Source organism: Melanotaenia boesemani, chromosome 2 (assembly GCF_017639745.1).
Source record: "Melanotaenia boesemani isolate fMelBoe1 chromosome 2, fMelBoe1.pri, whole genome shotgun sequence".
In the NCBI taxonomy this organism is placed as follows: Eukaryota; Metazoa; Chordata; class Actinopteri; order Atheriniformes; family Melanotaeniidae; genus Melanotaenia; species Melanotaenia boesemani.
In genome coordinates, this window is record NC_055683.1 from 36373361 (window position 1) to 36394668 (window position 21308).

General features: G+C 41.2%; 1 protein-coding gene across 7 annotated transcripts in view; it reads left to right on the top strand.

Moving 5' to 3' along the window:
• rbfox3a (RNA binding fox-1 homolog 3a) overlaps positions 1 to 21308 on the top strand; it is a 528049-nt gene that overhangs the window by 399367 nt on the left and 107374 nt on the right. The window lies entirely within an intron of this gene.

Here is a 21308-nt window from a genome sequence, read left to right on the forward strand (position 1 = left end):
GCCGTCTGAGCCAGCATCCGTCCACAATGAGCTGCTGCTCGGGGTCTTTCGGGGACACATTAGGATTTACTCATCAGCGTTGGGTTTTCAGATGCTTTTCCTGATGTTGTTGTTTTCGTTGCCCATATATCCGAGTCGGGCAGAATTTCATAAATTAAACGGCATTAAGCGCAGAATGAGGATGATTACAGATTGTTAACCAGAGCTGCTGATTAATTCTCTTTGAGATCATGTGTGATTAGTCAGATTGGTTTTGTCTCCTCTGTGGTTTGTATTCTCACCACAACAATACCCGCCCAGTGCTCGCTGCTCTTTTTGCATTTGCACTCTTTCTTTTTCATTTCTCACCAATGCAGATCATTTTAATCCTCTGCTGTTTTGATAACTTGGATTTTTTTGCACCTTCACAAAAACACCAAGTAAATGAATATTTCCAGCGTTGCCACTGTACACTGTTTTAGCTGTAATGCAGTTATAGATGTGTCTCCTGCAGACTTTTTTTGTGTGTGTGTGCAGCTATTGATCGTGAGTTCAGATTTCTGGGGAGAGAGCATCTTTTTTGGGGGGGAAGTTACTTCACGTGGATGAATCTATTATAAATGACTTTCTACTTGAACCACTTTCTTGTACTTGGATGTGAAAAACAAAGCATGAATAACTAAAGTATGCTATGCACGCTAAGAATGAAACAACACTGGGTATTGATTCAAAGCTCAGATATCTGGGTGGAGAGGATGTGTTGGGGCCAAAGTTACTCTAAGTGGAGAAACGAGCTCTCATTTGAACCATTTGTAAAGTTTTCTTTTTGTTTCCAAGTAAACTGGAAGTGACAGGAAGGGCTACTATTTCCAAATTATGTCATAACTAAAAGAAAATAATAAGTAGTAGTGTTGCAGTTTCTGCGGCCTAACTCCAACGGGGAGGCCTCTTTATTACTCAAAGCGCTTCTCTTTGAGTGTCTCCTGGGTGTTGATGCTTATTGAGGGAGGCTCATCACTGTCTTCTAGACTCTTTGAAGGCATGAAGCGAAGGATGCAACTCACCTTTCTCCACCTCCAGTTTCATCACAAATTCCCCCTCCAGCCAGTCAGAGTGATGACCACACACAGATGCAGGCTGAGAGGAGTGAAGAAGACAGTTTACAGCCCTGCAGCTCCATCACTGCAATGGTGGGCTCTCTTTGCTGGAGTTGGTTTATTCTCATCGCATTAACGAAGGAGCATTTGCATCTGAGATTGTTTGCAAAAGTTGAGCGATGAATTCATTAATGTTGTTGTAAATTAAAGTCTTGATGAGCCTTTCTTTTTGAAGTCCATGCATAACTAATTATTATTGTTCTTTGTGGGACCTGCATGATCTCACCATCCTGATGTGATGCTTAAAAAATTTTGCCCAAAATAGAAAACACAATCAATATTTCTACAGTGAGAAACGCCATCAGCGTCTTACATGTGGGGATTTGCTCTGAGGGGTGATCTTAATAGTCAAAACAAAACTCTGAAATATGTGTGAAAATATGTGGCGGGGGATTCTTAAGGATGCGGCTGTGCTGCTAAGAAACAGTCGGCTTAGATGAACGTCTGCACGCTGCAAGCTATAACTGCTTCAAAGATGGACTAGAAACACACCTCACATGCTTCAGCCAATGCGGCCTTAGTGTTCTTTCTTTTTTTTTTTTTAAAGCAGGCCACATAAAAATAGACAAACCAGGAAGAATCTGTTTTTATTATCAGAACTAGTCATTTAAAACAAAAAAGTAACAAAACCACAAAAGTGAAATATACGCCACACTTTCTTTAATGCTGCTCTTTTTTAACATGAAGGGTGGAGGACTGGATCTTCCTTTAGTTCCCATCTATTCTATATTTTGTTAAAAATTGTGAAGGAAGAATAAGGACAGATGGATATTTCCTGGTCAAGACAGGATCTCTGTACATAAACATCAGTAAATAGCAATGTCAGAGCTAAAAATGCAAAAAAGGGAGCAAATATTCAGATGAAAGTATTTCAGAAGGATGTAGATCTGCAGATGAGATGAGGTCAAGAATAACAAAACTTGGGCTGCCGAAGCTGACCAACACACCTGAGTGTGTGAGGGTTTTCAGGTTTTCGGTGAAGTTTGGTGCTCCGTGGTTAACTGTATCCACTGCATGTGTATATAATTGACATTGCCATAAACCAGCAAAGACACACAAGTGGTTGTGACAAGTCTGCTTTTAGTTTAGCTAAAGCTGATAATAAGAAAGAAAGCCCTGGGAGCTCCACCAGCTTTTCACTCTGTAAAGAAGCTCGCTAAGCAAAAGTGACTTTTCCACTAATCTCCAGGCATCTGTGATGGGATTTTCCCACATATCAAATAATAGATGAATGTATCTGTAGATCAACTGCTAAGTCAGGAGTTGGCGAGGAGGGCAGCAGTTTGCCAACTTTAAAGTAAATTAATAAAACAGTTTATGTAGAATCACAGATGTTTAAAGACAAGCGAGCGGTGAGTGATTTGTTTTATCGTTTCCCGTCACCTGGGTTAGATGTGTGTGTTAGCCGGCCCGTGTTTATCTGCAAGAGGAAGGTTCGACGGCCTCCCGTTTGAGCTGCAGGTGGTGAGCATTACCTGCCGTCCCTCCGGAGGCCTGTCAGCCGTGCATCAGTCTGGGGAACCTGCAAGCTCCCCTCATTAGAATATTTATTCACCAAGCAGATGTTCTTATCCAGGGCAATTACCTTTGGCTTACATTTCCCTGTTGCCCACTGATATAGATGAATGTGTATACAAAGACGTCCCAGGTTATGCATGGGACCCCTGGGTGCCACCCACCTTTCCCCTTCCACATATGCACGGCGGGCAAGCCAGCTCCCGTCTGGTCTGCCACTGTGCTCCACCTAAAAACCAGCCTCAGCTCCACTGTGGTAATTGGAGGAAGTGGAGGTGACATCTCCTGCAATGGCCACACAGTGATGGAAAGATGGCTTGTATATCATTCTCTCCACCCGGCTGTTCCTTTGAATTAGAGACAGAGAGAAAAAGGGAAGAGGCATGGAGTGGAGAAACCATGCATGCTTCTGTCCTCCCCTCAGTGTGATGAATAATTTAGCAGTGCAGGGCCCTTGCTGTCGAGTAGAGATGGTGGTAATGGGGAGACTGGATATATATGGCATGGCAAGGAGCAATGCTTTACGTTAGACTTCCCCAACCAGCGCACTCAAGTGTGCCGCAGGCTGCTCACATGGTGTGCTCTTGCCTGCATTAAAGCTTTGTTTTTATTTATCAGGAAAGAATATAACGACAGACAGTCATATAGACGTGGTGGCTTACAAATGAGGCTCTGAAGCTGAAGCCATTAGAACGGATGGAGGCAGACGTTCAGTCGAAGCTCTTGTGATTGGGTCATCTGTGGTGCATCAGACTGTAGGTTAGAGTATTTCACACTGCATATATGTACAGCGTGTTCTGAGTTGGGGCTGAAGATAAAAAAATAAAAGTCTTCAGAAAGGCTTGCAGCCTCTCTGGCAAAGGATGTTGGAATTCATGACGAACGGCGTGAAGAGGCAGAGCTGATCAGCCATTCTGGATGGCAGGGCAGCGAGTCCAGGCCGTCGGTTTCATATTGCAAGATGAAGTGCTCGCGATCGTTTGTTAATGTATTAATTGATCTGTGTCCTCAGACGGGCGAATCAGGAGTAGTGTCACGTAGACTCTTTAGTACTCCCCGAGACGCCTTCATTAGCTGCTGCTGGCCGGCTCTCCACCCCCATTACAGGACCACGCTGCCACACACTTTACCTGACTGCTGTAATAACTTCAGACATTTCTATCTCCCGGCAAGACCTCCGACAGCCTGAACAGTTTGGGGGCTTAACATCAAATGTGAGGAGCTTCTTTGAAAGGCTTTGAACTGCAGGTGATTCACTCCGGGCTGTCACGTGGCCTTGTTTTGTCTGCGAGTGCTTGCTCTCCTTTTTTCTTACAAGTTTGAGTAACGGCTGTTGCAATCAGTCATTAACTTCCAGCTTAATGTTTTATAATCTGGAAGGCGCGCATGCCTTTGTAGCAGAGCTGATGTAACAGCTCTGCTACAAAGCCGAGCCGAGGAAGCAGCAGAGTCAGTACATCCAGGAAACCTGTTATCTCTTTAACAGCTAATACCGATGAGATTCTTGCAACTTCATTGAGTTGTGAAATTGTGTATTTTTCCAAGTGCAATGCTGACTTCATAGAAAGTCAGTTCATAGAGGAAAAATGTCCATTCATTCAATTTTAGGGAGAATCCAGAACACCACTCTTTGTTCTCTGTGGGATCATTTGCAATCAGTAGCTTTAACCATAATTCCATCAGCTTCTGGTCTCTTCCCCTTGGGGCTAATGGGTCTAGAGCCCAGCTAATTGTGATTAGGGCCCTGACAGCAGGTTTTACTTGCAGGATTTTCACACCACAGTCCTCTTTGATATTAGCTGCACAGCTGATAAAGAGATTAGATACAGGAGAGGGAGGGAGAAAGAGAGGGAGGTGGTAGGTGTTCTTAAACTACAGAAAGACACCTACACGGGGGAAATCACTGGTGAGTTTAGCAGAGGAAAATAAATCCGGCCGCAGTAAAAGCCTTGCGCTCGCTTATTGCACCTGCTATCATTAGCACTTTTGTACACATGGTCAGCCTCCCAGGGAAAAGTCATTATCCAGCTGTGCCGTTATTTTTCTGCTGTTTTCTCCTAGTGGAGTGTGACTTCAGGGCTATAGCCAGCGCACCATTTAATGCCTCCAACACAATAAAGGACTCTAGCCTTAATGATGTGGGATTGGATGGCCATGCCTCAGGTTGTCCAGGGGCTTGTGAGCTGTTACTAGGAGCGGCCATTTTGCCTCACCGCCGTCGAGGCTCCATGTCAATTCGACTCCGAGCGGTCCAGAGGAGGCAAAAAAAAAAAAAGAAATAAAAATCAGATTTCTTGATTAACTGCAGCCACATTGTTTAAAGAGCCAAGCAGTGCAGCCTGAACAGCACAGTGAGGAGGGGTGAAAGGAGCTGGAGGAGGAGAATGATGGAAAGTTGCCAAAACACTAGGTTATATCTGGTCTGTTTTTGTCTACTGACTGAGAGAACAATCCTGCATGAGTTCATCACATGCATTAAGAACTAAAGCAAAGTCGATATTTTACATCGTAATGATTCTGAAAATTAATTATTAAGCTCACGGCTTTTCCAACAAAAGAATCAGCCAAAGAAAACTGGAGCAAAAGTTCAAAGATTTTTGCCCCAAATTCCAAGTGTTAAAGCTAAAAATAGGCGACGGCATCATTTGTGTTCTCACAGAAGGACAGCGAGCGAGTTTCAGGATCATAGCACATGTCACTTAGCTTAGAGGAACACAAAAACATTTTTCTTGGCCTAAAAATGTCCGCATTCAGCTGATCTAAGGGAAGAAATGGCTTCTCTCAGCACTGATTCATTTTCACAAGTTCCCTCTCGTCTTTTGGTTCAAAATGTACTTCGACGCAAGCGTCTGTTTAAATGAGCTTTTCCAAAAACCAAACGTCACATGCTGGTAATTAAACGACTTATTTATATATTTTACTTTTTGCGGTTGGCCTGTTGCGCTGTCAGTAGCTGCAGAAGTCTCTCATGGCAGTCCTTCATCCTCCTTGGCTGCGTTGCAGCAGAAGGCGTGTGCACCACTAACACGCCTGTGCCATAGATATGCCCTGAAGTGTCAACTCTCACATACGGAAAAGATTGGAGAAGAAGCTCCTGTGAGAATGGCAGCAACATATCCACTGGCAACCTGCCACGCATGATAAGAAAACCTCCTCTGCCCTCTCTCTCTCACAGCAACAAATGCAATTTGTGTGCTTTCCACTATTTTAGACCCAGTTGTTCAAACAGCATCTCCAACTTGTGAATTCAGGAATGAATGTTGTCGGTGGAAGGTTTCGTGGCTGCAAATGTTGAAGATGTGAGTGGAAAAATTCAGACTTTTGGAACTCATATTCTTGTAAAATCCACTGCATGTCTCTCAGTTGTCAGCAGGTGTACCAGTTTTTCTTCTCTGTTCAGAAACACGTCCTCAGTTACCTTCATAGAAATCTCATTGGAGTTCTCACTGTTGCGCTGTATACAGCCGCCTTTCTATAGAACTCCTATCTACATACAAGCATAACCATTTGCACATATTAGCATATATTAGCGGGAGCTGAGTGAGGACAAATTAGATTTAATACCAGCGCCCAATCTTTCAAGAAACACAAATAAAATAAGCGCTGCTCCTTTTTGGGGGTAATTTGAAGGGGTTTTGTAACCTGGGGGAGTCTTCACGGAGCACGCTGAAACGTGATGCTTAAACATGGAGAGCACTTGATTTGCTGATCCCACTATTTTTACACACCATGTGACTTTATCGCCAGAGCTTAAGCCCTCACTGCATTTAGAGATTTTATAGGCAAATAAAATGTCCAGAAAACTGAATTAAACTGAACCGAAACAAAAAAAAAAAAAAAGGAATCTACCAGTTCAGCAAAAGAACAAGGACGAAAGGTCCTGTGCATAACTAGAGACCTCTTAACACACAAGCATCCACCATTTTCAATGTTTAAATCACTGAAAATGTGATATTTATCAACAAATACTACATTTTCCATCCATTTAATTTTAATTTTCCAACAATCCTTAAATTAATCATTTGCCATATTTGGCTGTTTAAATAAAAATAAACCTGATAAAGGTGATTATTTTTTTTCCTCAACTTGCAGGTTTATTAAAATAAACTTTTTGCACTAACAAGATGCTAAGAAAAAAAATCTGCTCAGCTCAGCACACCTGAGAAGCTGCTGTTTCCATAGAGGTGCAGGACTTTATACCGCAGTGAAAAATGAGCCCATAGAGAGTAGAAACGTAACAGGAGAGCAGCCAGAAACAGTTCGAGGATCACAGGGTTAATGTATACGAATGTGAGCTGTATGGGAAGGTTTAAACAAGCATTTCCTACTGCACAGTGGACATGTCGGAGCTAAACTGTAACAGTTGACATCAGCGTGAATCCTTTGTCACCAAACCCAAAAAAATGTGCTTTAAACTATGTTTTTTTTTTTCTCTGGTGTTTTACATACATGTGTTTATTTTTACGGGTGCAAAGGCTCTATTCAGAGCTTGTTATATACTCTTCTCAATCAATCCCAGCCAGTATAAACCCCCCTGTCACATAAAAGGGGGTAAGAAACAGTGTGGCACACTTGCTGTAAAATTAATGGCAGGAGAGTGACATTAGTGTTATAGGTTATTGACCGATTTCATGGAATTTATGACCCTAATCGAGAGGCAGTGTCAAAGGGAGTGAAGCAAATAAGAGTGGTGCTGACAGCAGGGCCGGCCACTGGACACCACAATTTGAGCCTTCCCAGTAAATTGTAGCTGGGACTTTATAAGTCTCTGTGGAGACCCCTTTCGCTCTCTGTGCCCGGGTCCTGAGGCCATGCCCCGGGCCTACCTCCATCCTCCAGGTCAGACACAGCCAGGCTCGGCAGATGATGAGAAACGCTACTTCATCTCACCTCGTGTCGGGGTCGGCCTCTCGCCGTGTCAGCCGCCTGTGTGTGCGAGCATCTGTCCACATAAGCACACACCTGTCAGTGTGATGTTCGAGTGTGTTTGTTTGTGATGGAGGGGGAGGTGTTGGTTCTCATGCAGTTTTCATGATCATTATATAACCTGCTGTACAGTATATTTGTAGCTACCGGTGTCTGTTTCCATGCCTGGGAGTGCTGGTCAGAGCTCCTGTTTAAGCTTCGACTAGAAACAGAAATATTCAGCAGCGTGCAAACGGCCAGCCCATAAAGATGACTGAACTCTTGCTGATAAATAATTCTCAGTGAAAAAGCTGTATAATGTGACAGGGGTGTCATTTTATTCCAAAAAATATATATGTATGCACCGGTGAATAGAGGTGAAAGGATAATAAAGCAGGTGGTCAGAGTCCAAACTCTGCTGGACCTCTTTTTGTTTTTTTTTTGTTTTTGTTTTTTTTGTGGAGTTTGGTTGATATTTTAACCCAAAACAGCCAATAGAAAGTTGATTCCCCAAGCTGAATCATCGAACTGAAATAAGTACATGAAGTTGAACAGCAAAGCAGCCCAAAGTAGAATTTTGTTACAGTTATAACTCCTAGTGAGTTATTCTCAATAAACCAATCACATGCAGTGTGATTTATAAGAGCTTCCTCTAAATGTACAGATGTGTTCAAGCTAGCCCACAGTTAGTGGTGTGGTGTTTAAGATCAAGCCGGCTCTAAGAGCTGATGTGGTTGAAGTGTTTGGGGATAGCCTAATCTTAATGTATTGGAACAGTTAGTTTGTTTTGAATGTGTCCAGGCCTCTTGGGGGCGCAGCTCTTTTGTGCATTGCTTTTTCCATGCAGTACAGCCGCCTCAGCTCATAGTGAGTCAACAGGAAGTGATGCAGCAGGATCTTCTTGTTTTCTGTAAGCCGAGAGAACCGCTGTGTGTTTTCAAGCTGAATGATTCTTAGCTCAATCCATATGTTTGTGACTCCTGTCCTATAATGAGATTCACAGCCAACTGAACACTTCCATGTATGAAATCCTGTTCGACTACAAAACCTGACTTTTCCTTGGAGGTTGCAATAGTAAAGAGAGTTTAGCTGACTGTAAATTGGCTATATTTTGATTGGCACACCATGCAACCAATCACAGGCAAGGAAAGACTAAGATCATACCATTATGTGAAGGACAGAAGGGGGGGAGACTCTTAGAAGACAGCGTGGTGGTACAGGCCAAGGAGACAGAGAAACTGAGACATTAGGAGATGGATTTAAATGACAAGTTTGTTGGGTAAAAGTGAGGAAATTGATGAATCTAAAGTCATATATATTCATAATGTTCAGAATTAGGCTTTTATTTATTTGATTTATTTTTTGTGGTTTTGTATTTAGTTGTTTATTTTAAACTTTGAATAAAATATTAAATAGTATTTGTATTTTTTATGACTAAATGCATAAAAGTAAGGCTTTATGGAAAAACACTAAGTAAAAACAAAGACTTGATGTACAAAACATCCCATAATTCCTTAATTAGGCTAAAACAGAAGCTTTGGGTGATATTAAATATAGAACCATTTTGGAGCCATACGGCTCTTCTAAGGAGCAGAACCAAAAGAGCCGGATCTTTCCATTACTCGTGCTACAGACGCGATACTCTAATGAAGGGACTTTTTGAATTTTATTTGCCTCAGATATATTAAAAACACAAGTTCGCGAGCACAGCCTGCATCTGATTGGTCAGCACCAGTGAGCTGGTCAACCACCGCCCACCATTCTGCGAAGGCTCTGCTCAATTATTATTTATGCAAAATTATAGGCCTATAAATGCAGGAGATGACGCCATTCAACACACATCATGTCAGAACTTTAAAACATACATTAGTACCTTTTAATGACTCATACACTCCTTGTGTTTGTTATAGGTGGAACATTTTTGGAGTCAAACCGTAAAAGATATTTTTAAAAGAAGGAGACCCACAGGATTCAGAGAACCTCAAACAAACGCTGATAATATTTGACGTCTGGCTCAGACATGTGGTCGCTATGCTTGTAAATAAATGGAATACAAACTGAGCAAAAGCAGCGAGTGTTAATGTTCATGAGAGAAGATAACAGCAAAACGTTTCCTTTAGTCTTCTCTTCAGGTGCAGAGAGAGAGAATTAATGCTTAAAAAAAAGACTCTCTTCACCCGAAGACGCTTTCATTCATCTAAAAATAGAAGCTGACATTATCTTGTTGTTAACAACTTGGCTGTGGACCTCCCAAAGAGTGGTGACTCTGTGCTGTTTGTTTACCGGGGTCCTTCGGGCTGTGTGAGGACGGTCAGCTGTGGCGACACTGCCTGCACCGTTCTGCCCCAGCGCTCTGTGGCTTTGTGCAGTGGCTTTTGTGCCGCGCTCTAACCTGCTTTAAAAGCCCTTTAGTGTGCTTGTGACATGCTGTGCTATCACATCGTGGCCTCTGCAGAATGTATAGAGCCATTCAGACAGTGTGCAGAGTGAAATGAGTTTTATCCAGTGGTTGACGATTGAATGTAATGGCACTCTCTCCAGGGAGCAGAGTTTTCTATCCACTGATGTTCGCAGCGATACGTTGCAGCACTCGCTCTGCACCGCTGAGGAACAGCTTGGCCTCAGCTCTTTTAAATTATGCATTTTTATGACTGGAATATGGGAGAAGAGTGTGCCACTTCTGGACGTTTACATCAAACAAAACAGATGCAGTGTTTTGCATGTTGCATTATCAGGGGTCATATAAATAAATGCAGCAGGATTGAGTCTGTTTTTCAGTATGAATGTGGGTAAAAATGATGCCTGATGAGCTGATGAATGACGCATAATAAGAATTAATATCTACATGAATGTCATCGTTTGGGATCTGAGGGCTTCTGTGACAGCTTAATCCCGAGAAACAACAAACAGAAAATAAATTTCATCTGATTGATGATGTGCCGACAGCCTTGCCAGTGTTTTTTTTTTATTTAGTGATGAACATATAAACATGGACAGCCCTCTCCTCTCCTCCTCTCATCATCATCAGCAGCGCTGCAGTATTTGACGGAGGGCCCAGTGGTTTGCTTTTTAATTAAAAAGAAAATTCAATAACCTTATCAAGACTTGCCATTTTAGTTTGAGAAGTATTGATCAACCGTTCAGTTATGCAGATCTGCTGCTTTCATCTTCTGGGCAATTTTGCTTGGCAGCCTCTGGTAACTGAAAAGACCTTATTTCAGAAAATCTATGTTATATATTATTCGGCTTATGTTTAGTTGGGCTTACAATACAATATTTAAATGAGTTGTGGTGTTACGGCGCAGTGACGGATTAGCGGAGCAGATCGGAAACAAAGCGCAGAGATGATGTGTGTAAGGCTGAAAAGAGGAGTGTGAAGGTGAGTGCTGCCACCACAGATTCAGGACAAGATGGACAAACTCCTGTTAGAGAAGAGAAACTGTGCCACTGATGATCTGTCACAGCAGTAGGCTAATTGCCCACACACCTATGTATCTCTCTTTCCTCCCTTTTCCCCCCTTTTTTGTGCATTATGTCTGCTAATGGAATTAAGAAACATGTTGCCAGGGGTCTTTGCAATTTGGAAAATAAGTCCATTAAGTTCATTAATTTAATAATGGGCAATAATAATGAATAAAAAGTATTGCTCAATTAGAGGGGAGCGTACGGTTGGCTGTCTCACATTCATTTGAAATCACCTCAGTGTGCAATAGCTTAATGAGATTATAATGGAATTGATATCGCATAGGTAGTGAATTAAAGCGTTACCAGAGAACTCATTAGGAATGAAATTCTAATCCTGAAACACTTGTCACAGCTAAAATAGGCTCCTGCTTTTGTTATTAGCCGTCAGTGGAAGGCATCAGTCTCAGCTGGAGTACAGTCTGAAGGTGAATCTCTGGTGATGATGAAATGAAGTAATTCTCCTTGATGTGTGTTAATAGCAGTGAATGTCAGGCAGTCCCTCAGTATTTGTTTGGTATTGTATCACTGCTGTATTAGACCACTGATCCCATCAGCGACCGCCTCCTCGGGTTTCATAGCCACTGTTTCCAGACCAGCAAAGCTGCTGAGGGCTTCAGTTAAAATTACACAGACAGCACATTCATAGTAATCTAAAAAGGTCAGGATAAATTACACTGCTTATTTCAGTGAAAAAGGCAGGTAATGTGATCCGCTGTGAGTAGTTTTTCATGCTGGCCCCAGTATATTCGCCTGGCTTATGGCGCAGATTTGACTCTTTGACTTTTACATGCTTGACACTTGATGTCAATTTACTGTCTGGTTTTAGGACCGGCAGCGACCGAGCGAGCTGAACTTTTCCTTTTCATCAGGATATTACAATAATTTGAGGTGTTTTATATGCATAATGGCTTTTTTACAGGAACACTTAAAATAATGTGTCGTTGGAGGATGTTGTTAAAATCAGAAATAGATTGGTTCATAATTTAACTTTTCATTTAATGTGGGTGCTGTGATACACCTTGTAAATCCACATTATCAGCAGTTTGTGCCGCTTCAGCAAGGGAAGCATGTCAAAATGTATTATCAGTGTCAGTCTTAATGTTCTATATATAATGCATAATGAGCTATATATAAGAGATTCAATCAGAAATGAGGTCTCTGCTGTTTGAAGAATGTGGAAACAAGATAATAATCAGAAAGAAAAGAAACTTAAACAGTTTAGAGTGCTACTTTTTTTTAAGGAAAGGTTTGTTATCAGGGGGTAAAGAGCAATAAGAAAAGATTTTAAATGGTATTTTTCTGTAAATAGAAATTTTAGAGATGGAGAAAAATAGATGCATTCATGAATTTCAACCAGCTATAATCTGAATACAACTTTTTTTTTTTTTCCAAGAAGAAAACACAACCCAAACAAGCCGTAAACGACACCCAGCCCCAAACATACAGGTGTGTTTCCCTCCCCGATACACTCTGACTTCTCTTCCACAGACAGAGGTTTGTGAAGGAGAGGAGAGGCAGGATGACAGCAGTGGGTATCCTAGAAAAAAAAAACTCAAAGGCATTAATCAGTGAGAGATGGTTGTCAGCTATATGAAAATAGGCTTGTGAGTGTCAAGCTCTCCGGGAGTGTGTTTGTGACTTCTACGAAGAAAAAAAGAAGCAAAGAAGTGAAGGAGGGAAGTCCCTGAAAGTCTTCCATATAGGCTGTACGTGTGTGCATATGGGCCAACATGTGTGTGCGTGCTTAATTAATATTTAAGCCACCTTCAGCACACCCTGGAAACGAAGTAAAGGGGATTGTGTTCTCATGGATCCTTTAATCCTCTGAATTAGCAGTTTAATAACAAGAAGCCATTTGTAGATTAGTAAGATCAAGCTTCCAAGACATGCTTGTGTACAATCTACTTAAATGCTTTGATTTTTGATGTTAGAAAACTTGCCTCGCACTCGCTGCAAACACAGTGAGGGTGCAGCCGTGCATGTGAGCGTGCATCCATAGCCGTTAGGGGCTCCTCTGATATTATTTCATTATATTTTGGATTACTGCTGAAATGATTAGTTGATTAAATGAAGCATGGGGAATTAATCAATAGCGGTTTTTTGATTGACAGTATCATAATTCAGGCTGCAGAGCTCGCTCTGATCCTGGCTGCTCACATGTGGCAGATCTGCTGATTCCCCTCAGCTTCGCTATACACATTTCATTATAACGGCCCCATTTTTAGCTGTTTAAATCTGTCCATTTTCTCCTCCTTTATATGTTTGGTGTTGCTGGAAAATCACCCAGCATGCACCAGGGCAGCAGGCTCATCTCATCTCAGCTCCAGCAGTACTGGTTTTAATTGTGTTCTGCCTTTTTTGCTCTACAATGCTGTCACTGTTTCCAGAATTAGTTTTAAATGCAGTCTCATTTAGGGTCGCAGAGTGGTGTGGATCTTATACGAGAACAGGTTGTTCATTAAGCTCCAATCTTTGCTTTTCTTGACGAATTGTGTAAAAGTTCTATTGATTGAGACGCTTGAACCCCAAGTTGTCCTCAGTGTTTGCATGGTAGAGTGGAAACGTGATACTTTAGTGTTATAAATGACCACATTAAACAGATAACCGTTTTTAATCCTTTAACAATCTGTTTTGTTTGTGTTTCTAATGCAGGCTGAACGTCTTTAATGCTTCTTTGAAGCGTAGAAAGAAACTAAATAATGATATGATCAAGGTAAAAACATGTAATAGACACTTTTTGAGGCTTTAAATGGCTCCAGTAATAAAAGCGGAGGGGGCTTCCTGCTGCACCATCAGGTGGTCCGATTATCCCGACATTAAAAGCTCTATTCTTAAACAAGCTTATCAGTACCTCCTGATGCACACACATAGTAATCTCACAGGGCAGATTACATCTGGACCTGCAGGCGAACGACCTGGCAGGAACGTGGTTCTCCTCGGCTGAGCGCTTTAGTAAATATTTTCCTATTTCCTCAGTCAGAAGTATCTCTGTGACAGGCCTGACTAAACCATTTGGGGCTGATTTGATTCACAGTTAAAATGTTGACTTACATGAAGTTGTTGACTGCAGAACCTCAGACAATCTATCATCACTCCCTCCTCTCATTTACCTGACAAATGCATAAAAGAGACAAGTTGTTTGTAAAGAAGATTGGTTTTAACTTTTAGCAGCTCTGATTAAACTAAAGCAAAATATGTTCACTTTAAAACTAAACTAGTGGATGGATGGTTGCACTCACACACAATGAAGAAAACATCCATGTAAAGCTCTTGATTCAAAACCTTGTTTCAAGTTTTCTGCAGTGAGAGTAAAATTAAGCACAAACTCGGGAAAATCTGCAGATGAAACTTCAACTTCTGTACTGTGGCCTGCAGCTTTCTCACTTTCTAAATGCACAAAAAAATAAAATAAAATAACCCTGAATCTGGCTTGTTGTTCATTTTATTTTATGACTTTACATTCAAGAGTTTTTTTTTATAGTAATAAAGAATTTATTTAAAGGGAAAAAGCTGAATATCTGTTATAGCGGCAGAAAAATCCTCTTGGATATGTTTTATTATTGTTATAATTAACTTTTAGTATAGTTAAATGAGTTTAAACTAAACAAATCAGTTGTGTGCACATGCGGAGGTCAGTTTTTGTTTCCACGTGTGGACCTGCTGCTTGGTGTGTGTGTTTGTTTTGCATAAACACAGCACCTCCGATTAGTTCACACACAAACACACACTTAAAAGATCCGATCTCCTCTATCGGTGCTCGGCGTCATCATTTGCCGGTGATGACAGCCGCCTCGGTTTAACCGCTGCAGATCAGCATGTCACAGCCACCGTGTTTCTAATCATCCTCACGCAGAAAATCACCGTCTTTGTTGGCATTTGCTGATAGCGTCGGTGTGTTATCCCTGACTCTCCCACCCGGCCAATATCAGAGATTGATTGCTTTTGTCTTGTTATCGGGGTCGTTTAGGTGAGATTGACACATGCTCACAGGATAAGGAGGCTCTGAAGGGCTCTCAAACTGAGTGTGTGTGTGTTTGTGTGTGTGTGCAGGAGAGGGGGGGCTCCTTGCTACCGTACAGTGGCGTGCCTTTAAACATGCATGATGACCTGCATGAATTGTTGATGATGAATAATCAGCATCATCATGGGGACTGTAAATAGGTCAAAACGACTTCTCTGTGCCTCACTTTGTTTTGGCAAATACACAGAAAGGCAAATTATTTTTCTTGTGCATAAAAAAGGAGAAAGAAAGAAAGAAAGAAAGACAGAGAGAAAGAAAGAAAGAAAAAGAAAGAAAGAAAAAGAAGAGAAATCCTCTAAATGTTGCACTCCCTGAATCCACCCCTGTGTTTGTTAACTAGAAGCTCAACCTCAGACTTCCATTCCACCGATTTGAAGCAGAGAAGAAGAAATAGAGATCTCAGGCGGGCTAATGTTTGCTGCACACTGAATTTTCTCGGCCACTCTGCTTGGCGGTTGCCGGGCGGGGTGGCTTCATGCTCTGCACACTAGCCACACATCCTAAATAATTCACACTCTACTTGAGAATTCTCCAACGGACTCACTGCCGCCATTAGACACTCTCTGGCTGCCAGTTTTTCTTTTCTTTTTTCGGAGGGGGGGGGCTTGTTTTTCACATTTTGACTTACATCCTGATCATGGAGGAAAAGAAGAAGACAGTGAAACAAGTTTTGAGGAGGGGAAGAAATGAAAAATGAGTATTATCTTGGGTCGATGAGAGTTCATGGACAATCCAATATATAAAAGCAAGTTTACATGCATAACACTTCAACATTAAGATTTTTCAGAGTTCAGCAGATTTTCCAGAACTCTCCCTCCACTAGTTCTTTTTTTTTTTTTTTTTTTTTTAATCTGAGATGCCTCTTTGACAATGTCTCCCTCATGCAAAATGCATGAGCGCTTGTGGATCGATACAGGCCCTTTAATCTCTCTACATAGACAGCTCCCGCGCTCAGGCGTTGAACCCACACCCATGCCTGCCACTGCTGCAGCCCAGATCAGAAGCCAGGAAGAGGCAGAGCCATCAGCTCCAGCCACCTGGGGGTCTCTGGCCCCTGATGTGCACATTTTGACAGTGGGAAAAACAAACTCTGCACCATCCTATAAAGTGCAGAGCATCTCCCGGCTTAGTGCTTCCACCAAACATTTGAGACTACTTGCAAAACAGGTGCTTACAAGGGAGAAAAAAGTGGTGGGAAGAAACCTTTTCTGTCTGTTGGAGGCCATTATCACTTGTTCTGCTGCCATATGTGTTTCTTTTGCTCTCAAATACTGTAGAGACTGTTGCTGCTACTAGCCAACACACTGTTATGATCCTCTTATTTAAGAAAACACAATGTAGAATTAGTCACACTCCAGGATTTAATAACATACTGCAGTGACATTCGACCGTAAACAAGTCTTCATAGTTTACTTATTATCAATTAATGACATGAAAATAAAATTTAAAAAATCATCAATATAAACTAGTATGACTAGCAAGTATCATGTGTCTAAAGCCTCTTCAAAATTATGACTCGACCTCTTAGATCCAACCTGTTCACTTGAATCCTCAGTTCAGCACAAAATATGTATTAATCCGCAGCTTAAAATAGTCCCCAGTGAATGCACCATTTCTCTTTGTATAGTGTTTGCTAATCTCACAACAGTGACTTGTAGTCCAAGTGAACAATCTTGTTCCCATTAAATTTAGATTATTTCCTGTTTATGCTTTCATTTCATTGTTACATCTATCCCATATTATCCCATAAAAACTTTCTTTAACTTCCTAACAAGCAGTTAAAAGTGTTGACTCATCCTGTACCTGTGGGTGTTTCCAATGAATGGTAGGTGGAGCCTAATGTGGCTAGAGGTCTCGACCAATCCGGGTTGACTGGGTGCAACTTCCCCTACCTTTTGTTTTCTCTAAACCTATAAATGTGCCGGATTTTTTATTTTTAATAAAAAGAAACATTAATATTGGAGCTGGTCCAGGAGAAGCTGCTACAGTTAACTGCTGTGTCATCTAATGAATAAACTGACATTTTCATTTTTATCACTCCCACCTTCCTCCTTAACTTTTTACAACACTTTGATTGCTCTGGTTATTTAAGATAGATGAGAAAGTTTTGCATTGTTATTTTATTGTATATCAATAAAAAAAAGTCCCATTTGTTTTGATTAGTCGGGTTACCTGGCATATTTATATTGGTGTTTGAATTGAGGTGGAAATGTTATACATAAAATATTACCAATACAGTTGAGTAGAACTAGAACACAATGGGTCTAACTATACTCATAAGTAGTGCTTAAGTAGTTATTGTAATAAGTTTTCACTTCTAAAAACATGGAGCTGTAAAGCAGCTTCTTGTGGAGCTGAATTTAGGTTAATTCAGTCTTTTGTTAGATCAGTTTGTGATGCAGATTGTTGCTGCTTCCTGTGTTATTGTCTTTAAGTTGAGATTCTCATAAAGCAGAACAGAAAGAAAGCCCCCCCCTTTCTCCCCCTAAAACATTTTACATACAAAAGAAGATTGCTTTGGCTTCCTTTTATCAACACTTTTGTTTACTTGGGATGTGCCAAATGCAGGATTTAGTGTCACATTTGTCTGAGTGTCTGGCACTTTCACTGAGCTCGCACTTCAGCTGCTCTTATCATCAGACATTTTGAGGCTGTTACTCATTTTGCCAGTCATTTAGTTATTTTTGAGGCATTGTCATTTCCATGTAGAGGTACCCTCAGTCTGCGTGGAGCTTTGATCTTTGTATAAACAGACTTAGGAAAAAAGGTGCTGCAGGTTTCTTTAAGACTGAGCTGTTTGTAAATATTAAACGAGGTAGGAAACATTATTACATTAAGCTACGGTTGAAGGTAAACGTGGGCCAAACATTTCGGAATATATCACTTTTTTTTTAGCTTGTTAGACTTTTTTCCTCATGTAAACTGTGGAGAACCTCATTATTAAGAGGGAGTTGATGAGCTTGGATGACTTTTTATGTTTGTACAGTTGAGCTGAAGAAGGAAAATAATGAATAATAAGCTCCTGAGTTGAAACAGAGAGCTATCAGTTAAGTGGAGTATATCGAGGCCCACCTCCAGATAATGTGTGGCGGTTTAGAAATGATCCAATATGGCTGATGCATCAGCTCAGCCTCCCCATTGTCTTCCACCCTCAACAACCCCCCTCCTCCTCCTCTTTTGCTTCCACTTCCCCATAATGCAGCGCAGCTTTTGTTCACTCATTCTTTTAACCGTTTCTTTGGCTGCGAGTTGTCACGGCGGGACAAATTAAGGAAGCGGTAATAGGGTTATGTCAAGTAGACGGAGGTGCTGGCTCTGTGTGGATGCCTCCCTCCTTCTGTCTCTGTGAAAGGTTACTGCGCTCACTGGGTTTAGTCTCCCCTGCTGTAATGAGAAAGGCAAAAGACAAGCCTCTATCAGTCCTGCAACACCTACTGACGGATAGCGTTTGGAGACTGGAGAAAGAGAAGCATTAGGGAAAAAAGAGTGAGTGAGCATCACAGGAAGTAATACAGAAACATGAGCATGACTGATCGCAGCAGGCATGCTTGACCAGGAAAAACAATCCCTCTCACCAAGGGTTCTGTGCCTTAACATCTACCTGTATGACACATTCATGTGTCTATATGTATACACACACACACACATATATATATATATATATGTGTGTGTGTGTGTATGTTTGTAATTTTCTCCCCCTTAGCTATGTGCCTTGCAGATTTTGACTTTTATAACATCTTCCATTGAACTATTGATATTACAGCCTCAACAGGGCAGCATTAAAATCAGACAGCTTTTAAAATATTGAGCAAAGATAACAGTATTATGGTTCGGTGTAATATTACATTCATGAGTCCCACTCAGATATTACGGTCACATTTCTTCCACCTCCTTTGGGCAGATTTTCTGCAACCCTTTCTCTTCCAGCTGCTGCCATTCCCAGGCAGATGTCCGAGGAAAATCGGTGTGAATGTTAAGACTCCCCGTAGCTAGGTTGTGATGGTGGTGGAATGGCAGGAATGCAGGAGGTGGCGGGGTCGGTTTATGTGTGCTGTTCCTGATGTGGTCAGAGGGCACAGTTGGATCTTAGGTAACAACAGCAGGCACCACATTCCACACAGGAGGGTTTAACAGCCTGGCAGGTATCTTCATACAAAATACATCAACAGCCAGAGACACGCCAACAGATACAAACGCTGAGGGAAACACATTGGGACTGAGGCAGAGGCACACACCCACACAAACTTTATATTTAGAGCCTCTATTTAAGTTGCACTTCTCAAAACACGGGAGCTTACCAAACACAAAAAAAGAGAGGAAAAAAGGAAAAAAATGCTTCATAATACGTTCAACAGTCAGATTTATGAAAAGGTTTTTTGCTGCTGATTATATTTGGGAGGGAATTTAAAGGAAAGCATTGATTCAACCACTGCACCATCCACAGCCTGCAGGCCCTGATGGAAAATCTTAGACCAGATTAGATGAAAGGCAGCACATAGCAGTGATTTACTACTGTATGATTTAGTCCAAATGGTTGACTGAATACGGTTCACAAGTTTCAGGGATGGAATTTTTCTTCCTAGAGCTCATTTCTGCAGAACACCTCATCACCTCCATTCAGCTACACTCAGTTTTAGAGCCTGTGTCTTTAAGATTCCCCCACTCTCCTCTGATTGGTTAGTTTACTTTTCAGTAAAAAGGGGCGGAGTCTAAGAATGTTGTTTAGCTGTTTGAGTCGTACCAAGCTTGCAGTATTTTTGCAGATGTGTTACACAGTGATGTTATGAAGAAGGAGAAGATAAACCTGGACTAAAAATTTGGTATTTTAGCCAGTTCAGTAGCAATGTCCCTTAGCTTAACAGAGTTTTTACAAGCACAGGATGCTACAATACACCAAAGGAAAAGGAAAAAACTAAAAGTAAAACTTTTTAAGGCTCCATCAAACTGTGTGTGTTTTACTTTTTTATTCCCTCTTTCTTTCATGATGCATGAACTGGACAGTTATCCAACAATGGAGTAAAAAGTTTGTGGGTAATTTTAGAGGTCAGGTACAGTCTTAACTTTTGTGATGACTCATCCAGTTCTCAGGATTTAAAAAAAAAAGTTTTTTGTCCACAAAAAAGTATGATGTATAAATACGTAGAGGTGAAGTGTGAACTGCATATTTTGTAGTAGTCTCAATACACTGGTCAGATCCTACATATAGTCTTTCTCTTGCAGCAAGCTTGTTTGCTCTTTTTCATTTTCTTCTGTGTGCATGCTTGTACGCATTTCTGCCATGTGATGCTGAAGTTGCAAGATTCAGTCATAATATTTCCATGCAATGCCTGTGCGAACACAATTAAATGTACACAGTAAATCATTAAACTCCTATCTCTCTCTCTCTATACATATATATATATATATATATATATAACTGATTTTCTCAGATATGTTTGAATCTGGCTCCTGCAAATGCTGATCAGAATGTGCGTTATTCATTTCATTTCAGTGATGTAGGGTGACGTGTTTAGTTTATGACATCAGCTTTCACCATCAGTTATGCTGAACGCTATATTTCATGTAAATCACCCGTTTTTTTATTTAATAAAATGTGAAAAACTGCTAAATCCAGCAGAGCTTTAGTATCACATCAGAGGAATAATTCAAACCCCCAAATATTAAATTCCTATAAAAAAGTAAAAGTCAGTCATTGCTTCAAAATATTTTTATCTGCATTCGTACATCAAAGGTAAAACACATGTACAGCAAATTGCTAAGTATGACTTAAGATTTAAGATCAGCAGTAAGTTTTTTTTTTTTTTCCATAAACAATAACATCTCAAATCGTCTCTACAATGATCCCCTCCAATGATTGTTAACTGCACTTTGGTTCAGGGTACAAAGCATCGATAGGTGAGGCAGACAAGCCAATATGTTTAGAAATTCCAACATTTAACATGAGCAGTCGAGGCATGTCAGATGCTGCGAGTTGCACAGTTACAGACACGCACATGTTCACACATTGCCTAACACCTCCCGGCCCTGCTGTGGTTTGTTACGCTCCATTCTAATATGATATGTGTGCAGGAGGCCGCTGTGGCCCAGTGCGTCTGACAGTATTGATGTACCATTTCTCACCTGCCGCCGCTAAATATGAGAGCATGGTAGCTGCAGTGTGAACCCCTGACCCCTCTGGGAGACACACCGGCATTCACAGTTGTGGGAAATAGGTCTCTGGTTCCCTAAATGCCTGTTTAGAGTAATGGTCAAAGGTATGCCTGCTG